This window comes from Pinus tabuliformis, chromosome 7, assembly GCF_031772625.1.
Source record: "Pinus tabuliformis cultivar Carrire ecotype Pingquan chromosome 7, CPIR1, whole genome shotgun sequence".
Lineage (NCBI taxonomy): Eukaryota > Viridiplantae > Streptophyta > Pinopsida > Pinales > Pinaceae > Pinus > Pinus tabuliformis.
In genome coordinates, this window is record NC_142293.1 from 1,036,556,539 (window position 1) to 1,036,563,229 (window position 6,691).

Genomic DNA, 6,691 nt, shown 5'->3' on the forward strand with positions numbered 1-6,691 from the left:
TTTTTTCTGTGCCACTACCTCATTTCACTGCAGGGCCAACTGCTCAATGTTGATGCACTACTCACTCATCACCTTTCGAGCACAACTCTCCCTAGCCCTGATTTCAGTAGTGACTCCATCCTGTAAGAGGTAGAGTGTCTCTCGAGGGAGCACAACTATGTTTAATCCTACCCCTTCAAACTGCTTACCATGGGTCTGTTGGCTTCCTTTTCTATAGTAAGTGCCTCATCTGGTAGCACTATCATGTTGGTCACCCTTGTGTGTGCAACATTTCTTCGGTAGCTGAAGTGTTGACTGCGAGGCTGGTGGATACTACTCCAGCGTGTGGAGTGCGAACCTGCAACTCTTGTAACTCTATTCGAAGAGCCCCCAATACCAACTATTGTTGTTCCTAAAACTGCTAGAGGGCCTCTACAGTGGCATCCCTCATCGTTTCACTAATATCATGTAAATCCCCCACAGTGAGGGTGATTGTGTCGGAATAAGTCATTGATGCCTTTGTATTCTTTCATGGCACTTTTTACTCTCATGGTAGTGGACACTTGAGCTGGGTGGACATTGTCTGCTGGTCTGCACTACCTTGTTCTGTGTCTGTCTCTAGTTCGAGCAAAGGTGACTTCTATCCTTCAAGCTCTTCTTCTGTTGTCTTCTACTGCTTCGCAAACTTTGCAGCGTCATGCACTGCCTAGGCCTTAGCCACTACTTTTTCCTTTCTGCCTTCTCTGCCAGTTGCGCCATTTGAATTTTTATCTCTTCCTTCTTGCGTTGCGATACAAACTTCTATGTTTACACTGCAGAGCTAGTTGGAGCACGCCACTTCGGCGGCCAAGACTCAAGGACTGTGAATATCACATTGTTAGTCACCAAGTATGGTAAATCATGCCATGTCTTCGTAGGGTCCTTCTGTGCCCTGATGAAGACATGGTGGAAATCTACTTTGAACTCTACAAAGCTTTAAAAACTGTTGTAGACTTTGGGTGATAACTGCGGCTTGCGATTGATCCCCATCCAGATGTTCATCTCCATTAGCACCCAAAATATCTTAATTCTCTGATCTGCTGCGCATCCTTGGTCGCCCACAGCAAAGCGTACTTCGCTGCCTCTAGAAGGTCTAGCATGACCGAAGGGAACTGGCTATCTTTAGGTAGCTCCCATGACACCAGTATGATCAAAAATGGGAGCCATGCGTAATGACTTTTTTTTCCTGCTCCCGTGCCTCTCGAAAGTTTGCAAGGAACTCATCGCATAGATAATTTGCCTAGTTAGAATGGACTCCTTCTTTGCATTGCGCATCTAGTACAACCATTGGTGAGGGCACTTCATCCATGCAGAACTTCCGCATCACCTTCCCTACTAATATTTTTGTCGCGACCTTAACTGCAAGGTTTTTAATGTTGGAGATGGCATACCCTTGCTTCTTCTTCTCCAACTTAAACTTCTTTTTATTTCCTCTGCGATGGCCAACTCGCCACTTTTTCTCTTTGAAATGTTTGTTGGGTCCTCTCCTAAGTAAAGTAGCTACGTAATTCGGTGAATCATATGGTCTATGATGAGGATGGGCTCCTCCAGCCATAAGCACCCATCATGCACCAAGTAGAGCAGCTTCTTGATGATCAAAATTGTCACTGGGGCGCGATGGTAATGCAAAACCCAGAGCAAGTTTAGCAACCCTAATTTTTCGACACCTCTGAGCCATTTGCATGGCTCCAATTCAATCATTCAAGCTGTTACATCGATCTTGTGGCACATTAGCTTCTCAGTCACTAAATGCGGGAACTTCTCGTGGTCTACAAGGTCCCAATCTTTGAATTTCAACATAGGAACCCACCCCAAGTGTGGTACCTCAAAAACAATATCGTTTGGGAGCAGCAGAGTTTGCAGAGAGCTCTTGATCTCATCTATATCCTTCGACACCTTGGCTTTACCCTTGTGTGGTGAAACATATTCAGGTAACTAGATAATATGGTCTACACCTTGGGTTTCAACTTCCATCTCTAAATCCTCCTCTTCAACCAAGATTTCTTCAAACTCTTCCTCCTCTTTGGCCTCCAGGTTAATGCCCTTCCCCTTTTCCTACAAGGTGAGTTTTGTACTCTGTGGGTTTCTAGTCAAGACGTGCACCAAGATCATAGCCTACTTATCCTTCTTAGGTCTCAGTGTGTGGGGTGATTTAGGGACCTCAACTATCGCTCTGCCACTCTTTGGGGCTTCTACTTCCAATCTCCTGCGTGGGTTCCGTGGGTGTTGACATCAGTCTAGTTAGAAGGTCCTACATCTCATTTGGAAAGGTTTCAAACTATGAACTTGCTCTCAAAGCCTCAAAGTTCGACATGTCCATAAACACTTGATAGTGCAACAACTCAGTTCTCAAAATGCCAAGTGTTTTTTGCTGGACAATGACTTGTAATTTATAAGGCCTCTTGAATTTCAATTTGACCATTCCCCCCACATTTGGCCCCTTAATGCTAGATTGACGATAAATTTCCAAGAATCTAACCCACAAATTTCACCTTAAATGCATGCCACCCACTCCATTTGGCCTCAAACCAAGCATCAAAACATGAATAGTGACTTTAACGGTCACTTTCCGGCAGACCTGCGCACCAGCATAACCATCTTCACATTGTCGCAAACCCTGTGACACTTCATTATTGTGCACAGTCCTAACATCACGTAGCTCCCAGGCAATGTAGTTTATGGTCCTGTGCCTCCTTTCAGCTACTTGGAATGCTAATACTCTTCCATTTCATATAGTCACATCACCAGATCACCGATGTATGACTTCAAGCGACTGCCGTTCACCTTTCCTGGGAAGGGTTCTCCATTTAACTTGACTATTTGTACCACGCCTCAATCGGTAATCTTCTTAATAATATAAAAGCCTAACCATTGCATCCTAAACTTTCCGGGAATTTATCAAACTTACTATCATACAACAAAACTAGATCGTTTACCTTGAATGTGTGCAGCTTGATGTGTCGCTCATGCCATGCCTTTTCACGCTGCTTTTGGACCTATTGGTGAAATCTAGCCAAAAATATCTCTTCTTCCAGTTCCTCCAACTACGCAAACCTCTCTTCTAGGGCTCTGCGATCCATCATACCTGTGAGTGCTACTATGCAAAGACTAGGCACAATTTATTCCATAGGCATTACGGCCTCCACTCCATCGACAAGCCTAAAAGGTGTTTGTCCTGTCAATTTCTTGCATGTTGTTCGATAAGCCCATAGCACTACAGGTATGCGTAGGTCCCAATCACTTTGCTGCGAATTGCATACCTTGGTCAGCACATTTTCAATCACTTTGTTGAACACATCCACTGTCCCATTAGCCTATGGGTGATAAGGTGTGCTTTTCTAGTGATACACCTAAAATTTCTGTGTTAGTGCACTGATCGTCTTGTTCAGGAAGTGTGTACCACGATCGCTCATCAAGATCTTCGGGCATCCAAACCATGTCAGCACATGTTCAAATATAAACTTCATGGAAGTCACGCCCATGCAACCCTTCACTGGCTACGCTTCTTCCCAATGAGTCAATTACTCTCTCGTAGTCATAACATACCTCGCACCTGTCTTTCCTTGAGGTTTTATGGGTCCTACAAAATCGATTGCCCATTTTTCGAAAGGTTGCAATGTCATTTGTGGATTCAAAGGCATTTCATCCGCCTGTTCTTTGACATACATCACATGCCTTGCAATATGCTTTTGAATCCTGATGAAGGGTTAGCCACCACAACCCTGTGCATAGAATCTTCTGTGCAGTTGCTCTTCTTGCATAATGTCCTCTCATGGCACCCCCATGAGCGTCCATAAGGATGTTGCTTCATTCAAACTCAAGTACATACCTTCATAGTATTTCATCGTTTCCCATCTTGTATAGATGCCCAACAATGACGGAGAAGTCTGCTACGCGCACCACTAATTCCTTCTTTTGCTAGACAGAGTATCCTTTTGGTGCAGTTCCAGTTGTTAGAAAGAGTATTATATCTTCAAGATTTCCATCTGCTACACACACAGCAAAGAGCTGCACATCAAGTAATCCTTCCTCCAAACTAGTATGTTCCTCCCCTATCTCAATGCGCGACAAGTGATCTAGTCCCGTGTTCAATCGTCCAGGCTTCATAGCAACTCCAAAATCGTATTCTTGGAACAATAGGAGCCATCTGCAAATTCACCCCACCAACACAGGCTTATTAACCAGGTACTTTAGTGCACAATGATCTAAATACATCTTAAAGTGGAATCCTAGCAAGTAGTGTCGGTACTTCTAGAGCACATACACCATAGCTAGCCCCTTGCGCTCAGTGGTCGAATAGTTCTTTTCTTCTTTGGATAATCTGTGGCTTGTGAATGCGATAGGGTGATCCAAGACTTCTCTTCCATCCTATGTTAGTATTTCCCCCAGCTTTGTACACGACACATCGACATGTACATGAAACTCTTTCTTTAGTTCGGGAAGACATAAATCAATGCAGTAACCATCCTTTCTTTCAATATATCCAGGCTTTTCTTACAGTCATCATTCCAACAAAACGTGACATCCTTCTTCAACATTTTTTCCATCAGTGCAGTGATCTAGAAATATCCTTTGATAAACTTTCTATAATACCTCGTATGTCCCAGAGTAGCGCGCAACTGTTTCACACTTCTTGGCACTTCCAATTTTAGAATCAACGCAATCTTCGCAGGGTCTACCATCATCCCTTGTCTGCAAAACACATGCCCCAATAGGTTTCCAAAAGAAACGAGAAACAAACACTTCTTAAGGTTGAGCGCGATTTGGTATCTTCAACAGGTATCCAACATTAAGCGCAAGCTCACTACATGGCACTTAACTAGCCCAAATACAGTCCAATCATCAAGATAGACCTACAAGAACTTATGAATATATTCCTTGAATGTCGCAACAACCACGCATGAAAATATAGAAAGTGCATTCTTCAATCCAAACGGCATGAAAATATATTGAAATCAACCCCACTCAATTGTGAAGGTTGTCTTGCTCCTATCCTCTCATGTGATTTTGATCTGGTGGTACCCCAAGAACCCATCAATGAAAGAATATGCTTCCTGACCACCTACATTGTCCAACACTTCATCCGTGAATGAAGTTGGGAATGGATCATGCACACAAGCGTCATTCAATTTTCTGAGATCCACGCATATCCTTATCTCATCCTTTTGCTTCTTCTCTTGCACGACCATTGGGATTACCCAATTAGATTCTTCCACGGGCTCAATCATGCATATTGTGAGAATTTTTTTTGGTTCTACACGAACCTTGTCCTTGTATTTCAAATTTAAGCGGTAAGGCCTCTGCTCAACTAGCTTCACGTCGGCCTTTAACGTGATCTTCATCACTCCTAGATCGCTGATTGTTCCTTTCAAATCTGCAAACTTGGTCATGAATAAGTCCTGATACTCATAGATTAACTTAGTGACCTTATACACCGTCATGTCATCCCAATAGTCTCTGATCTTTAAAAATTTGGGTTCTGCCTCCATACCAATGTTCACCTCCTTAGTTTTCACCAGCGCAGTTATATCAGGGTTCTCAATCTATGGTCCTTGAACCTCATGGTGGCCTTATCTTTTTGGAATGTTAATATTCTGTGGATCCTCATCCTCCTCTTTAGAAATTACATTATAACATTCCAGTGTGCGACTGAGCTGAGTAGCCCATTCAGGCTGAATCATGTCTAAAGGCTCTTGTGGTATCCTAAAGATGGCTACTTTTACCTCTTGTAGTGCTTCATCAATACTGTGCCACCCACCCTCAAAATGGAAGGTCATCATGAATCCTTCGCGAAAGATATCCCATTCACCTGTCCCATGGCGGAGCTCTATTTCTATATACTAGTTCATTGGTATAACATCTAGGGTATGAGAGAATAGGTGCACCCACTTAGGTTTTGGCTTCTCTCCATAGACCTGTATCCACTTGGCTAGATGCGCGCGTGGATCATCCTATCCATCATACTTCTCTATCAGTCGCATCTTAGGCTTCCCAAATCATGCTCACATCATTCTCCTACTTTCATGCCAATCATCTAAGCTTCCTTTGTGCGTACTCCACCATTGCGAGCGTAGTGCACAATACCTATTCTAAGGCTTGGAAGCATTTCTTTTTTGGAACCTCCCTTTCAAATGCATCTAAGAAGGTATCTACCTCATTTAGACCATCATAAGTAGGTAGATTCCTTTCCTCTGACAACACATAGTGCAATGACTAGGTCATCATGTTGCAATTTAGCGTAGTTACCTTGTGTAACTGAATTTTCCCTCATTCTACTTCTTTGTTGGAATAAAAAGTGCAGGAACTCTCATGCTCCCATGTAATCCGCCCATCCACACTAAGATTCACCTAGTCTTGATGTTGCATTGTTATCTTGTAGATGCAATCCAGATCATCATCACTCTGACAGTCGCAAATTGGTTCTATATAGCGCAATCCTTCAGCGGGATTCAAGGGTATTATTATGTGTAGTGATTTCTTCTCAAAGCTCATCCTTTGCTTATTTAGATTAATTTCCTCGTTCATATCAGTAGCCCAGTCAATTCCTAGGAGCACAAGGTAGGGATTGATGTCATCAACAATCCCTATTACTTCAAAATCTGCCAGCGTGCTCACTCCCTCAATATCCATAGTTACTCCCTGCAATCGCCCCATGGGTATGATTTTCTGTTGA